The sequence below is a fragment of the Sus scrofa genome, chromosome 6, assembly GCF_054392235.1.
Source record: "Sus scrofa isolate SSC_HxYL_T2T_F1_AM1 chromosome 6, Sscrofa_HxYL_maternal_Yorkshire_Landrace_v2.0, whole genome shotgun sequence".
NCBI lineage: Eukaryota > Metazoa > Chordata > Mammalia > Artiodactyla > Suidae > Sus > Sus scrofa.
In genome coordinates, this window is record NC_139388.1 from 165,719,765 (window position 1) to 165,736,835 (window position 17,071).

Sequence of the window (17,071 nt, forward strand, 5' to 3'; positions counted from 1 at the left end):
CCAAAATTCTATAGAGAAAAACTATGTTGAACGCATTTGATTCAGATTATTTGATACGTGTTTGTTGTAGAACGAAAAGTTGTGTTAGTTTCTATTTCAGTATAGTTTTGCCTTAAATCTATATCCTGGATATTTCTAAAATGTTGCCTTTTTCCTTTTTGGGGAGATCTTTTACTAGTTTTATTTAATTTTACTAATTGAGGTACATTACGAGAAAAGCAAGGCTGTTAAAAGAGTGATTGTTTCCAAACAATAATCAGATTGTTATTCCCTTACTTAAAACCATTTAGAAACTTTCCATTGTTTCTAGGATAAAATTCAAATCTTTTAGCATGACCTGTAAGTCTCTGCTTTATCAGACCATGCCGCAACAGTTTTCATCTGTTACCACTCTCTTTTATTCACCTTGTCTAAGTTGTAATGGCCTCTTTCAGTTCTTTGAATAGGTTATTAGCACAGGGTCTTTGTACTTATTCTTTTTTTTGCCTGGATTCCTCTCCTAGTCCAGCTTTTCTCCCCATGCCCCTCCCCATGCCCCCAAATATTCTCCTATATATACCACATACCTTTTTTTTTTTTTTTCTTTGAAGTAAAAAACACATGAATGAGATATGACAGTATAGGCTTATTAACTGTAGATACATTTTTGTTTGGCAAATCTCTAGAACTTTTTCATCTTGTATAACTGAAATTCTGTGTCCATTGACAGCAGCTCCCCATTTTCCACTCCTCTCGGCTCCTTGGCAGCCATCATTCTACTTTCTGCTTCTATGAGTTGAGTACTTTAAATACCTTATGTAAGTGGACTCAAGCAGCACTTGTCCTTCTGGCTTCTCTCAGTATCATATCCTCAAGTTTCATCCATGTCATAGCGTATTATGGTATAGGGTTTCCTTCCTTTTTTACAGCTGAGTAATATTCCATTGTATGTATATACCATATTTTCTTTATCTACTCATCTGTTAATAGACGTTTAGGTTGTTTCCACCTCTTGGCTATTGTGAATAATGCTGCAGTGAACATGGGATTGCAAATATCTTTTGATAAAAGAACTGTTCAGTTCTTTTGGATAAATACTCGGAAGTGGGATAGCTGAATCATATGTTAGTTCTATTTTTAATTTTTTGAGGCACTTCCATACTCTTTTTCATAGTGGCTGCACCATTTATATTTCTGGTAATAGTGCACAAGGGGGCCAAATTTTCCACATCCTTGCCAACGCTTGTTATTTTCTGATTTTTTTTTTGTTTTTTTATAATGGCCATCTGAACATGTATGAAGTGATAACTCATGGTGGTTTTGATTGGCTTTTATGATGATTAGTGATGTTGAGCATCTTTTCTTCTACCTGTATGTCTTTGGAGAAAAGTCTATTCCAGTCCTTTGTCCATTTTTAAGTTGGCTTATTTATTTTTTTGCTGTTGAATTGCAATATTTCTTTATTTATTTTGAATATAACCCCCTTCACAAATAGGAGGTTTGCAAATCTTTTCTCCCATTCTGTAGGCTGCCTTTTCACTGTGTCAATTGTTTCCTTTGCTGCACAGAAGCTTTTTAGTTTAATGTAGTTCCACTATTCTATTTTTACATTTGTCGGCAGTGCTTCTGGTGTCATGTCCAAGAAATCATTTCCAAGACAAATGCTATGGAGCTTTTTAAAAATGTTTCTTTTTTTTTTTTTTGTCTTTTTGCCTTAGTTTCTAGGGCCGCTCCTGTGGCATATGGAGGTTCCCAGGCTAGGGATCTAATCAGAGCTATAGCTGCCGGCCTATGCCAAGCCACAGCAACATGGAATCCAAGCCGTGTCTGTGACCTACACCACAGCTCACCGCAACGCCGGATCCTTAATCCACTTATCAATGCCAGGCATTGAACCTGCAACCTCATGGCTCCTAGTCAAATTCTTTAACCACTGAGCAATGATGGGAACTCCCAAAAATGTTTTCTTCTAGAATTTTTATAGTTTCAGTCTTTAATCCATTTTGAGTTAATTTTGGGGTATGGTATAAGATAAAGAAAGGTCTAGTATCATTTTTTTGAGTATGGATATCCAATTTTTCCTGCACCATTTGTTAAAGAGATTTTTTCCCCCTCATCATGTACATTTGGCACTATTTTCAAAGATTATTTGAGCTATACCTAACCTATGGGTTTATTTCTGGGCTCTCTGTTTTGTTCCATTGGTATATATTTCCTTTTTGTTTTTTTAAATGTTGGGCTGCATTCACGGCATGTGGAAGTTCCAGGGCCAGAACCTGAGCCCTTGCAGAGACAACTTGCAGTTGTGCTGTAGGCCACAGGGGAAGTCCTATATTTCCATCTTTATGCCAGTATTATACTGTTTTGACTACTTTTAAAATGTTTTGAAGTCATCATGAGACCATAAGCTTCATTCTTCTTTCTCAAAATCGTTTTGGCTATTCAAGGTCCTTTCTGTTTCCATATGAATTTTAGCATTGTTTTTTCTATTTCTACAAGAAATGTTACTGGGATTTTTATAAGGGTCACACTAAATCTGTGTGTCACTTTGGGTAGGATGAACATGTTAACAATATTAAATTTTTCAGTCCATGAACACGTGTTGTCTTTCTATTTATTTGTGTCATCTTCAGTTTCTTTCAGCAGGGTTTTATAGTTTCCATTGCACCTCCTTGGTTAAGTTTATTCCTATACGTTTTATTCTTCCGATGCTATTATAGATGGGCTTGTTTTCTTACATTTCCTTTTGGATTATTTGTTGCTGGTATATAGAAACATAATTATTTTCATATGTTGATTTTTGTATCCTGAAACTTTGCTGAATTCCTTTATAGTTTTGAAAGGTTGTGTATGTGTTGGTGTGTGTATGTAAAATCTACAGGGTTCTCTATATATAAATCATATTATCTGTAAAGAGAGATAATTTTTTTTCCCACTGTACAACATGGGGATCAAGTTATCCTTACATGTATACATTTTTTCCCCCACCCTTTGTTCTGTTGCAGTATGAGTATCTAGACATAGTTCTCAGTGCTACTCAGCAGGATCTCCTTGTAAATCTATTCTAAGTTGTGTCTGATAAGCCCAAGCTCCAATCCCTCCCACTCCCTCCCCCTCCCATCAGGCAGCCACAAGTCTCTTCTCCAAGTCCATGATTTTCTTTTCTGAGGAGATGTTCATTTGTGCTGGATATTAGATTCCAGTTATAAGTGATACCATATGGTATTTGTCTTTGTCTTTCTGACTCATTTCAGTCAGTATGAGAGTCTCTAGTTCCATCCACGTTGCTGCAAATGGCATTATGTCATTCTTTTTTTATGGCTGAGTAGTATTCCATTGTGTATATATACCACCTCTTCCGAATCCAATCCTCTGTCGATGGACATTTGGGTTGTTTCCATGTCCTGGCTATTGTGAATAGTGCTGCAATGAACATATAGGTGCATGTGTCTCTTTTAAGTAGAGTTTTGTCCGGATAGATGCCCAAGAGTGGGATTGCGGGGTCATATGGAAGTTCTGTGGATAGATTTCTAAGGTATCTCCAAACTGTTCTCCATAGTGGCTGTACCAGTTTACATTCCCACCAGCAGTGCAGGAGGGTTCCCTTTTCTCCACAGCCCCTCCAGCACTTGTTATTTGTGAACTTCTTAATGATGGCCATTCTGACTGGTGTGAGCTGGTATATCGCATGGTAGTTTTGATTTGCATTTCTCTTATGATCAGTGATGTTGAGCATTTTTTTCATGTGTTTGTTAGCCGTCTGTATATCTTCCTTGGAGAACAGTCTATTCAGGTCTTTTGCCCATTTTTCCATTGATTGATTGGCTTTTTTGCTGTTGAGTTGTATAAATTGCTTATATGTTCTAGAGATTAAGTAAGCCCTTGTCCGTTGCATGGTTTGAAACTATTTTCTCCCATTCTGTAAGTTGTCTTTTTGTTTTCTTTTGGGTTTCCTTTGCTGTGCAAAAGCTTTTCAGTTTGATGAGGTCCCATGGGTTTATTTCTGCTCTTATTTCTATTGCTTTGGGAGACTGACCTGAGAAAATATTCATGATGTTGATGTCAGAGAGTGTTTTGCCTATGTTCTCTCCCAGGAGTTTGATGGTGTCCTGTCTTATATTTAAGTCTTTCAGCCATTTTGAGTTTATTTTTGTGCATGGTGTGAGGGTGTGTTCTAATTTCATTGCTTTGCATGCAGCTGTCCAGGTTTCCCAGCAATGCTTGCTGAATAGACTTTCTTTTTCCCATTTTATGTTCTTGCCTCCCTTGTCAAAGATTAACTGACCATAGGTGTCAGGGTTTATTTCCGGGTTCTCTATTCTGTTCCATTGGTCTGTCTGTCTGTTTTGATACCAGTACCTCGCTGTTTTGATGACTGTGGCTTTGTAGTATTGCCTGACGTCTGGGAGAGTTATGCCTCCTGCTTGGTTTTTGTTTCTCAGGATTGCTTTGGCGATTCTGGGTCTCTTGTTGTTCCATATAAATTTTTGGATTGTTTGTTCTAGTTCTGTGAAAAATGTCATGGGTAATTTGATAGGGATTGCACAGAATCTGTAGACTGCTTGGGGTAGTATGGCCATTTTACAATGTTGATTTTCCCAATCCAGGAACATGGAATATCTTTCCATTTCTTTACATCTTCTTTGATTTCTTTGATTAAAGTTTTCTAGTTCTCAGCATATAAGTCTTTTACCTCCTTGGTCAGGTGTATTCCGAGGTATTTGATTTTGTGAGGTGCAATTTGAAAAGGTATTGTGTTTTTGTATTTCTTTTCTAATATTTCATTGCTGATATACAGAAATGCGACTGACTTCTGAATGTTAATCTTATATCCTGCTACCTTGCTGAATTTATGAATCAGTTCAGGTAGTTTTTGGGTTGAGTCTTTAGGGTTTTCTATGTATAGTATCATGTCGTCTGCGTACAGTGACAGTTTTATCCTTCTCTTCCTATATGGATGCCTTTTATTTCTTTTGTTTGTCTAATTGCTGTGGCTAGGACTTCCAAAACTATGTTGAAGAGCAGTGGTGAGAGTGGGCATCCCTGTCTTGTTCCAGATTTGAGTGAGAAGGCTTTCAGTTTTTCTCCATTGAGTATTATATTTGCTGTGGGTTTATCATAAATGGCTTTATGTTCAGAAATGTTCCCTCTATACCCACTTTGGCGAGGGTCTTGATCATGAATGGATGTTGGACTTTGTCAAATGCTTTTTCTGTGTCTATTGAGATGATCATATGATTTTTGACTTTTCTTTTGTTAATGTGGTGTATGAGGTTGATTGATTTGCGCATGTTGAACCATCCTTGTGAACCTGGGATGAACCCTACCTGGTCATGGTGTATGATCTTTTTGATATGTTGTTGGATTCGGTTGGCTAAGATTTTGTTGAGAATTTTTGCATCTATATTCATCAAAGATATTGGCCGATAGTTTTCTTTTTTGGTGGTATCTTTGTCTGGTTTTGGAATGAGGGTGATGGTGGCATCATAGAATGTCTTTGGGAGTATTCCTTCTTCTTTGACCTTTTGAAAGAGTTTAAGGAGGATGGGCATCAGTTCCTCTTTATATGTTTGATAGAATTCGCCTGTGAAGCCATCTGGTCCTGGACTTTTATTTGTAGGGAGTGTTTTTATGACCTCTTCAATTTTATTTCTAGTGATTGGTCTGTTCAGTTTGTCTGTTTCTTCTTGATTCAGTTTTGGCAGGCTGTAAGATTCTAGAAAATTGTCCATTTCTTCCAGATTGTCAAATTTGTTGGCATATAGTTGTTCATAGTATTCTCTTGTGGTTTTTTGTATTTCTGCAGTATCCGTTGTGATTTCTCCTTTTTCATTTATAATTTTGGTTATTTGAGTTCTTTCTCTCCTCTTTTTAGTGAGTCTGGCCAGGGGTTTGTCAATTTTGTTCACCTTTTCAAAGAACCAGCTCTTAGTTTTATTAATTTTCTCTATCTTTTTTGAATCTCTATTTTATTGATTTCTTCTTTGATCTTTATAATTTCCTTCTTTCTGCTGACTTTAGGTCTCTTTTGTTCTTCTTTTTCTAATTCATTTAGGTGGAGGGTTAAGTTGTCAATTTGGGATCTTTCTTCTTTTTTGAGAAAGGCCTGTATCGCTATAAATTTCCCTCTGAGCACTGCTTTTGCAGCATCCCATAGATTTTGAGAGGTTGTGTCTTCATTATCATTTGTTTCAAGGTATTTTTTAATTTCCTTCTTGATTTCCTCATCGACCCATTGGTTTTTTAGTAGCATGTTGTTTAGTCTCCATGTAGTAGATTTTTTCTCGTTTCTTTTCCCATGGTTAATTTCTAATTTCATGGCGTTGTAGTCAGAGAAGATACTTGAGATAATTTCTATGCTCCTAAATTTGTTGAGGTTAGCTTTGTGTCCCAATATGTGGTCGATTCTTGAGAATGTTCCATGTGCATTTGAGAAGAATGTGTATTCTGAAGAATGTAGTGTCCTGAAGATATCAATTAAGTCTAACTTTTCTATTGTTTCCTTTAGGATCTCTGTTGCTTTATTGGTTTTCTGTCTAGAGGATCTGTCCATTGGTGTGAGTTGGGCATTAAAATCTCCTACTATGATTGTATTCCCATCAATTTCTCTCTTTATGTCTGTTAATATTTGTTGTATGTATCTGGGTGCTTCTGTATTTGGGGCATATATGTTGACGATAGTAACATCCTCTCCTTGGATGGATCCCTTAATCATTAAGTAGTGTCCTTCTTTGTCTTTCTTTATGTCTTTTGTTTTAAAGTCTATTTTGTCTGATATGAGCGTTGCGACTCCTGCTTTTCTGTCATGTCTATTGGCATGAAATAATTTTTCCCACCCCTGCACTTTCAATCTATATGTGTCCCTTGTCCTAAGGTGAGTTTCTTGTAGGCAGCAGATTGAAGGTTTTTGCCTTTTTATCCAATCAGCCACTCTGTGTCTTTTGATCAGAGCATTCAGTCCATTGACATTTAAGGTGGTAATTGATAGATGATTATTTATTGCCATTTTGAACCTCGTGTTCCAGTTGATTCTGTGGTTCTCCATTCTTCCTTTCTTTTTTTGGTTGGATGGTCTCCGGTTATTATCTGCTTGAATGTTGTTTTTTTTTTTTTTCATTTTTTGGGAATGCAGTGTTTGGTTTTGGCTTGTGGTTGCCCTGTTTTTTAAGTATGCTAACCCCTTCCTATAATTGTGTGTTTTAGCCTGATGGTCCTGTAGGTTCAAACACTTCATTACTATATTAAAAATAAGAAGAGAAACAAACAAACACACAAAAACAGGGTGTATTTATTTCCTAACATCCCTTGCCCACATTTTATGATTTTGATGACTCTTTTTTTTTCTTTTTAATTTTATTTTGTTTGAAACATGTTCATGATTAAATCTGTATGCTGGCTTGAGTGACTGCTCTCTCTGATTGTGGTTTCCTCTATCCTAGTTCTTCCTCTTCTTTTTTTTTTTTTCCCTTTTTCCTCCCTTTCTTTCCTTCCTTTCTTTTTGGTTTAGAGAAGCCCTTTCAGTATTTCTTTTAGCCTTGGTTTTGTATTGCTGTATTCTTTTAGCTTTTGTTTGTTGGAAAAAATTTTTATTTGTCCTCTATTTTAAATGATATTCTTGCTGGATAGAGTATTCTAGGTTGCATATTTTTTCCTTTTAGCACTTTAAATATCTCTTGCCATTCCCTCCTGGCCTGTAGTGTTTCTGTAGAGAAATCAGCTGATAATCTTATTGGGGGTTCCTTTGTAGGTAACATCCTACTTTTCTCTTGCTGCCTTTAGGATCCTCTCTTTATCACTAACTTTTGCCATTTTTATTATAATGTGTCTTGGTGTGGGTCTATTTGGGTTCAACTTGTTTGGGCCCTCTGTGCTTCCTGTATCTTGAACTCAGTATCCTATAGATTTGGGAAGTTTCCAGGGATAATTTCTTCAAATATATTTTCCATTCCCTTATCTTTTTCTACTCCTTCTGGAATTCCTATTATGCTTAGATTGGCCCACTTTATATTATCCCATAGGTCTCTTATATTGCTTTCATGTTTTTTGATTTGGTTTTCTGTCTGCTGACCTGATTGGGTGATTTCCATTATTCTATCTTCCATATCACTGATTTGTTCTTCTGCATTATTCATTCTGGTTTTTACTGCCCTTAGTTCTGTTGGTATCTCTGCAAATGAATTTTCTAGTTTTTCTTGGCTCCTCCTTATATTTTCTAGTTCCTTTCCGAGGGTGTCTGCATTACTGTTCATATCTTCTCTTAATTCATTCAGTATTTTCACTATTAAGAGCGATAATTTTACTTTTTTTTTCTGATTTGGTTGCCTTTCATTTCTTTTTGTTGCTTGATTGCTCTGTCTAGGACCTCTGTTGCTATGGTGAACAGAAGTAGTAAGAGTGGGCGTCCTTGCATTGTTCATAGCTTTAGAGGAAAAGTTTAGTTTTCCCACTACATCAGATGTTAGCTGTGGACTTTCCATATATGGCCTTTATCATGTCGAGGTAATTCCTTCTACTCCTAGTTTGTTGAGTGTTTTTATCATGAAATGGTATTTTGTCAAATGTATTTTCTATATCTGTTGAGATGACCAAGTGTTATTTTTCCCTTCATTCTCTTAATATGACTTAATATGGTCTATCACATTGATCGATTTTCATATGTTGAACCATGCTTGTATCCTATGAATAAATTCCTCTTGGTTTTGGTGTATAATCCTTTTAACATGCTGTCAAATTCAGTTTTCTAGGATTTTGTTGAGGACTTTTGCATCTCTGTTCACTAGGTATGAACCTCTTTGGTTTTGTCTCTCCTCTTATAATGTCTTTGGATTTGGCAACAAGGTCATGCTGGCCTCATAAGATGAATTTGGAAGTATTCCTTCCTTTTCAAATTTAGAAAGAGTTTGAGAAAGGTTGATTTTAGTTTTTCTTTGAATGTTTGGTAGGATTTTCCAGTGAAGCCACCTGGTGCTAGACCTGTTTCTTTTCTAGCCTTTTTTTTTTTTTTTTTGGTTCAGAGATTTTTGATTACTGATTCAGTCTCGTTACTTAGTTATAAATCTGTTCAGATTTTCTATTTCTTTTTGATTCGGTCTTGGCAAATTTTGTGTTTCTTGAAATTTACCCATTTCTTCTAAGTTATCTCATTTGTTTACATGTTATTGTACATAATAGTCTCTGTGATTATTTTTGAGGCACCAGTTGTAATACATCCTTTGTAATTTCTGATTTTATTTATTTGAGTCTTCTCTTTTTTTCCCCTTGGTTTAGGCTATTAACCAGTTTTGATGTTCTTCTCAAATATTAGCTCTTAGTTTCGTTAATTTTTTCTGTTGTTTTCCTATTCTCTATTTATTTCTTCTCTAATCTTTACTGATCCCTCCTTCTGTTAACTTTGGGCTAAGTTTGTTCCTCTTCTTCCAGTTGCTTAAGGTATAGTTAAGTTGCCATTTGAGATCTTTCTACTTTTTTAAAATCTATTTTTTATTAAATTATAGTTGATTTATAATGTGCCAGTTTATACAATAAAGCAAAGTGACCCAAACATATATACATTCCTTTTCTTATATTGTCTTCCATCATGGTCTAACCCAGGAGATTGGATTTAGTTCCCTCTGCTATACAGTAGGATCTTATTGTTCATCCATTCTAAATGTAATGGTTTACATCTATTAATCCCAAACTCCCAGTCCATCTCACTCCCTCCCTCGTCCCCATTGGCAAACACATGTCTGTTCTTTATGTCTGTATTTCTCTTTTATTCGGTTCATTTGTGCCATATTTTAGATTCCATATACGTGATGTATGATATTTGTCCTTCTCTTTCGGACTTACTTCACTTAGTATTAGAATCTCTAGTTGCATCCATGTTGCTGCAAATTAACTAATTTCATTTTTTTAATGGCTGAGTTTTATTCCATTATGTAAATGTACCACATTGTCTTAATCCAGTCATCTGTCAGTGGACATTTATGTTGCTTCCTTGTCTTGACTTTTATGAATAGTGCTGCTGTGAACACAGGGGTGTATATATCTTGCTGAATTGTAGTTTTGTCTGGATATATGCCCAGGAGTGGGATTGCTGGATCATTTGGTACTTCTATATTCAGTTTTCTGGGGAACCTCCATATAGTTCTCCATAGTGGTTGTATCAATTTACATTCCCACCAACAGCGTAGGAGGCTTCCCTTTTGTCCACACCCTCTGCACCATTTGTTATTTGTAGACTTAATGATGGCCATTCTGACCAGTGTGAGGTGGTACCTCATTGTAGTTTTGATTTGCATTTCTCTAATATCAGTGATGTTGAGCATCTTTTCATGTGCCCATGGGCCGTCTTGAAACGTTGTTTTTCAGAGTTAAAAAAAAAAAAACTGAAGTATAGTTGATTTACAATATTGTATTAGTTTTATGTGTTCACCATAAAGATTTAGTATTTTTGCAAATTGTATTCCGTTATAAGTTATTTTAAGACATTGAGTTTAATTCCCTGTGCTATACAGTAAATCCTTGTTGTTTATTTAATGCATAGTAGTTTTTATCTCATATTTCTAATTTGCCCCCTCACCCCACCCTGCTCCCTCTCCTCTTTCGTAATTATAATTTTATTTTCTATGCCTCTGGTCTGTTTCTCTGGTCTGTTTCTCTTTTGTATGTATATTCATCTGTGTTATTTTTCTAAGATTCCACATATAAGTTATATTATATAGTATTTGTCTTTCCTGACTTATTTCACCAAGCATAATATTCTCTAGGTCCATCCATATTTCTGCAAATGGCAACACTTCATACTTTTTTTTATGGCTGAGTAATATTCTATTCTCTGTGTGTATATCACACCTTTTTTTGTCCCCCCCCCCCCTTTTTTAGGGCCATGCCCAAGGCATATGGAAGTTCCCAGGCTAGGGGTCAAATTGGAGGTGCAGCTGCCAGCCACAGCCACAGCAATGCCAGATCCAAGCCATGTCTGTGACCTACACCATAGCTCTTGGCAATGCTGGATCCATGACCCACTGAGCAAGGCCAGGGTGAACCCACATTTTTATAAATACTAGTTGGGTTCATTTCCATTGTACCATGATGGTAACTCCCTGTCCCTGTGGTGACATTTTTTGACTTAGTCTTTTTAGTCTGATTTAAGTGTGACCACTTTGTTTTCTTTTGGATAGTATTTACATGTATTATCTTTTCCCATTCTTTCACTTTCAGCCTACGCATGTCCATGAATCTAAAGTGTCTTGTAGACAGCATATGGTTGGGATCCTCTTTTGTTCTGATATCCGCACCTCTCTGGGTGCAGCAGTTTCATCTGAGATCTCAATTCCCAGAACACATATTGAACCTGGGCCACTGCAGTGAAATTGACAAAGTCCTGACCACTTACACCACCAGGGAACTCCCTCTCTTTTCCTTTCTTTGTATCTTCCTCTCTGTTTGTTTTTTTTTCTGTAGTGTCATGCTTTGATTCTTTTCACATTTTATTTTGTATATCTTCTATTGGTATTTTTTTTGTAGTTAAAATGGAGTTTACCTAAGCCGTCTTAACAGTTATTTTTTTTAACCTAACTTCAATTATATACAAAAACTGCTCTTTTACTCTCTCCCCCATTTTGTTACTGATATCATGAATTGCATGTTTACGTATTATGTATCCATTTATGTATTTTATAGTTATACTTACTTTTTTTTATAGGCAAGATACAAATTTATTAAGATAAGGACGCTTGTGAGAGGTGCAAGTGGGCAGGCATGGAAGCTCTGCCTAGTTATACTTACTTTTTATACTTTTGTCTTTTAACTCCTATACCAGATTAAGTGATTTAAGCACCACTGTTAAATATTCTGTATTTTATTGCTGTCTATTGTCCTTTTATTGCAGCTCGAAGTACTCTGTTTAGGATTTCTTAAAAGATAGGCCTATTGTTGATGAACTCTGTCACTTTTGTTTACCTGAGAAAGTCTTTATTCCACCTTCATATTTGAAGGAATTTTGCTGGACATCATATTCTTATTTGGCAGTTCTGTTTTTTTTCAGCACTCTGAATGTATCATCCTACTCTCTTTTGGCCTGAAAGGTTTCTGTTGAGAAATATTCGCTCATAGTCTTGTTGAGGGCTTCCTCTATAACAGATTCTTTTTTTTTTTTTTTTAACTGCTTTCAAATTTCTCTTTATCCTTTAATTTGACAATTTGATTTTAATGTGGGTTTTTTTTGTTTTTGTTTGCTTTTGTTTTTGTCTTTTTAGGGCTGCACCTGCTGCATTTGGAGGTTGCCAGGCTAGAGATCTAATCAGAGCTGTTGCTGCCGGCCTACACCAGAGCCACTGCAGTGCCAGATCTGAGCTACATCTGTGACCTACACCACAGCTCATGGCGACACCAGATCCTTAACCTGCTGAGCAAGGCCTGGGATCAAACCTGCAACCTCATGGTTCCTAGTCAGATTCGTTTCTGCTGTGCCACGGTGGGAATTCCTGATTTTAATGTTTTGATGTAGACTTCTTAGGATTAATCATTTTTGGTATCTTTTGTGCTTTGTGAATTTGTTTATCTTTTCTTTCCTAAGTTTAGGAGGTAGTCAACTTTTTTTTTTTTTCCAAAATATGCTTTCTCTTTCCTTTCTTTTTTCTCTGTAGCTCCCATTTGCATATATTGATTCTTTAATGGTGTTCACAATTTTCTATCCTTTCTTCTTTTCTCTCCTTTAGATAATTTCAAATGATGTGTCTTTAGGTTCACAGGTTCTTTCTTCTGGTTGATCAAGTCTGTTGTTGAGTGCCCTTAGCGAAATTTTCATTTCAGTTATTATATTCTTCAGGTCCAGAATTTGGTTCTTTTAAATATAATTTCTATCTCTTTGCTGATATTTAAAATGAATTTGTATTTTTAAAATCACCAAAACCCATATATTGATATTGGAAAAATAGTTTTATTTATCTTTATAGTAGTAATTAGACTTGACTGTATTTATTGCCTTTACTTCTTAGTGTAGTGATTAATAAGTATATTTATTATCATTAAAGAAAGAACTCAGTTCCCTGTTACACATTCTCTTTTAAATCATAAAATTCTCAGACTTTTTATCTTTTTTATGAAAACTAGAATTCAGTCCTATATTAAATAAAAATTAACTAATATTATGTAGTATGTGACTGAGATAGTTAACAGTATTTCTTTCAAATTGATGTGGTTCTTTTTGTTGATGGAATATTAGGTATATGGTGGAAGTTCATGGAATTTTAATCACTTTAACCACTTTCATTGGTTCACTCATTGGAGTAAAACCCCCTGCTCATTTCAGATACAGTGGGTGATCATAAATGCAGGTTTCTGGATTATATATCTTAATGTTAACTTTAATTCTTAGTTTGGAGACTCTGACTATAGGGACATTTTAATGATGTGTTATAGAAATATATGATAGAATTTCTAAGGATTACATTTTGTAAACTCTTGGCTTTTTAAATTCAGTATAAAAGCAGACTTGTGCCCATGTGTGGTAGAGGAGAAGCATTCAAGTCATTCTGTTTGAAAACAAGTACAATTAAAATAGTTACAAATACTTTATAAATAAAGTTTGATTCAAAATTAGTTGTAAACTAGATATTATTACTGTATGATATAAACCTTTTTCCTGCTTCTCTTAGATGTTCCAATTTTCTGTTTGTTCTGGATTATCATTATGCTCTTATTATGAATTACATGCCAGTCATGGAATCACATCATGCACCTTCTTTGTGTTCACTGTTGGTTTGTTGATATACATCACTATGGAAGGCATACTCGGGAATGCTTGGCATTATAAAAAGTTTTTTTCTTATTTCATTGCTTCTGATTGATTAACTTCTGTTAGTTTTATCACAGTATAAGTTGAATCCCTCCTTTATTTCGATTCCTTCTGTTATAGTTCAAGAATTAATTTCTTTCATGAATTATTAAAATAATTCCTTTTTCTGTTTCCATTTTTTTCAGTTTCTTTCTTCCTCTAGCCTATATTTTACAGTTTCCTTTTAGTGATCTTTCTAGAGTATCTCCTCACATCCTTCATTAGTTCCCTATTTTCTATATTTGGTTTGACTTTGCCCTTTCTTGTTTTATCTTTCTAGAAAGCTTATACTTGTCTTTCAATACCATAAGTAAATACCTCCCTTTTGTGATGCCTTTTCTAACCTCCACGGACATGCTTAATTTGATTCATTGCCTATGATCTCATAAAATGTTGTATGTAAAACATCTTACTCTTTGTGTTTCAGCATTCCCACACGAATGTTAATTTCTTTCTTTCTTTCTTTTTTTTTTTTTTTTTGCTTTTTAGGGATCACCCTCAGCATATGGAAGTTCCCAGGTTAAGGGTCGAATTGGAGCTGTAGCCACTGGCTTACACCACAGCCACAGCAACATGGGATCCAAGCCGAGTCTGCAACCTACACCACAGCTCACAGCAATGCCAGATCCCTGACCCACTGAGCTAGGCCAGGGATTGAACCTGTATCTTCATGGATTCTAGTCGGATTCATTTCTCTTGCACCATGGAGGGAACTCAGACTAGGTCTTATTCTCTAAACTCTTCCTTCAGCATAATGTTTGGGATAGAGTAGTACTAGTTGAGAAAATGAATGACTTGGAGTTCCCTGGTGCCCTAGCAATTAAGGACTTGACATTGTTGCCGCTGTGGCTCAGTTTTATTGCTATGGCTCAGGTTCAGTCCCTGACCCGGAAACTTCTGCATGCCATGAGTGTGGCCAAAAAAGAAAGAAAGAAAGAAAATGACTGATTGAGTAAATGATCGTATGTATATATTTGTATGTATGTTATTTTATCTACTGTAGGAAACTTAAAATCATTAAATTTTACGTGACCTGCATTAAATAGTTTATAGATATTGAGCATCTTTCTGTTATTAAGGAATTAGATAAGAATTAATTTTTTTAGTGTTTGTGTGTGTGTTTGTGTAAACTCAAAGAGATGCTAAATAAGATAATGCTACTTTCCATGTTATTACCCGGAAGACTCAACAAAATATAAAAGTAAACCTAAAGGCAGTCAAGAACTTTATATCAGAGTGACACCTAGTGGTAATTGTATTGGTTTGTTAACGTTTTTAGTGTGCCATATATTACTGCAGTTTCATTTTATTACAGAATCCTTCTTGATTTTCTTATCTTGAATAAATTTAAAGAATTATTTTAAAGCATTGGTTCTTCTATAAAATACTGTCTAGGAAGTACTCCCATCTTGAGGGTGGAAATTATTATGGATTATTTTGTCTGTAAGTTCTCGCTATTCATTTAACCTAATAACATACAGGTATTTTGTTCAGTAAAGTTTGTTGACTCAGTGGTGTCAGCATACCTACCTTTGCTGGGCCTATTCAGCATTGCTTAGTTATATTTCTGGAATGTAGCAGAAAAAATAGTTCTGTTGTTAGTTCAACCATTTGCCTTTTTTTTTTTTCCTCTTCTGTTTTTTTATTTACTTTCTTAACATTACTTTTAAAAATATTGGCTACCATTTTGGTTTAAGAGAATAACATTGACTTTGGAAAGAGTTAAAACATTTAACAAGTGCATTTTGAGCCTGAAAAAGTAGTTTGGGATATTTTAAACCAGTTTTTGTCTTGAATATATAAATTTGGTTTCTAGACTCGACTCTAGAACTCAGATAAACTAATTTTTAGCACATTCCTCAACTCCTCTATGCCTTATCTACCCTTGATGAATAGTAAGTACTTTGTGTTTTATTGTTGTTATTATTAGTACACATGAAAAGAAGGAAAGAGTAGCTATCTTACTGAGCTCACATAGGTGGTGTTAGCAGTCTATGGTGACATGACAAGAGAACTGATCCTAGCTTGTACTTCAGGGGAGGAAAGGTAGCAAATGTTGTGCATTGGTAGCATGGTTCTTTTGCTACAAACTGATGTCTGTTGCCTCCACACCAACAGTTGTGTACTCCCCAACTTATTTATAAAGTGGTTTTTCCCAGTTTTATGGAGATATAATTGACGTAGAGCACTGTGTAAGTTTAAGGTGTGCACTATAATGACTCGACTTACATATATTGTATAAAATCATTTTAAAATCTAAGTAAGCAGCATCTCAAACTGTGGTCCTAATGTGCATAATTTATTTTTATTTATACATTCATTAGCAGTGTTTTTTAAGTTTAGCTTTACATTGCACTTTCAGTCAAATTTTTTTTTTTTAAATGGAGACGTATATAAAAAACAAACTGACTATCTTCGTTTTCTCTAACTCTTAAATCCCTGCTTTTGTGTCTGGTTTAAGGTTGCCATTTTATAAAAAGTCTTTGTTTAAAAGTTTTGTTCATTTGGAGATTCCACTGTCTTTCAGTGGGTTAAGAATACAACTTCACTGGCCTGGGTTGCTGCGGAGGCAGTGGAGCTTGCAGCTGTGGCACAGATTGAGTCCTTGGCCGGGTAACTCCCATGTGCCACGCATGTTGTCATTTCAAAAAAAAAAAAAAAGAAGAAGTATTGTTCACTTATTGTCATCCCTCCTGTCACTTCTGATTATCTTATCTTCAGACCTAGGCAGTGATAATCAGAAGCATAGACTTAATGTTTTCCAGTATCTTTATATTCTTGCATTTATCATTTGGTCTTCTTTTCCTCTGATGATTCCCCATCATCTTCCTTTGAAAAATTACAAAATAGCCTTTTTCCTTTTTAAAGGAATAAACACATATGGTAATGACTCAGATATACAAACACAGGCACACCTTAAAGATATTGTGGCCTTGGTTTCAAGGCCACAGTAATAAAGTAATTATCACAGTAAAGCAAGGGCATGATTTTTTTGGTTTCCCAGTGCATAAAAAAGTTGTTTATACTGTAGTCTGTTAAGTCTATAGTAGCATTATGTCTAAAAAAAATGCACATGCCTTAATTTAAAAAAATACTTTATTGCTAAAAAATACTAATCATCATCTGAGCCTTCAGCAAATCATAGTCTTTGCTGACTGAAGATCTTGCCTCAGTGTTCATGGCTGCTAACTGAAGACTGGGGCGCCTGTGGCAGCTTTTAAAATGAGACAACAGTGAGGTTTGCCACATCATTTGACTCTTCCTTACACA

The 17,071-nt window shown here is 35.4% G+C and overlaps 1 protein-coding gene across 4 annotated transcripts in view; it reads left to right on the top strand.

The window, feature by feature from the left end:
• Window positions 1–17,071, top strand: part of FAF1 (Fas associated factor 1) — a 438,758-nt gene that overhangs the window by 115,716 nt on the left and 305,971 nt on the right. The window lies entirely within an intron of this gene.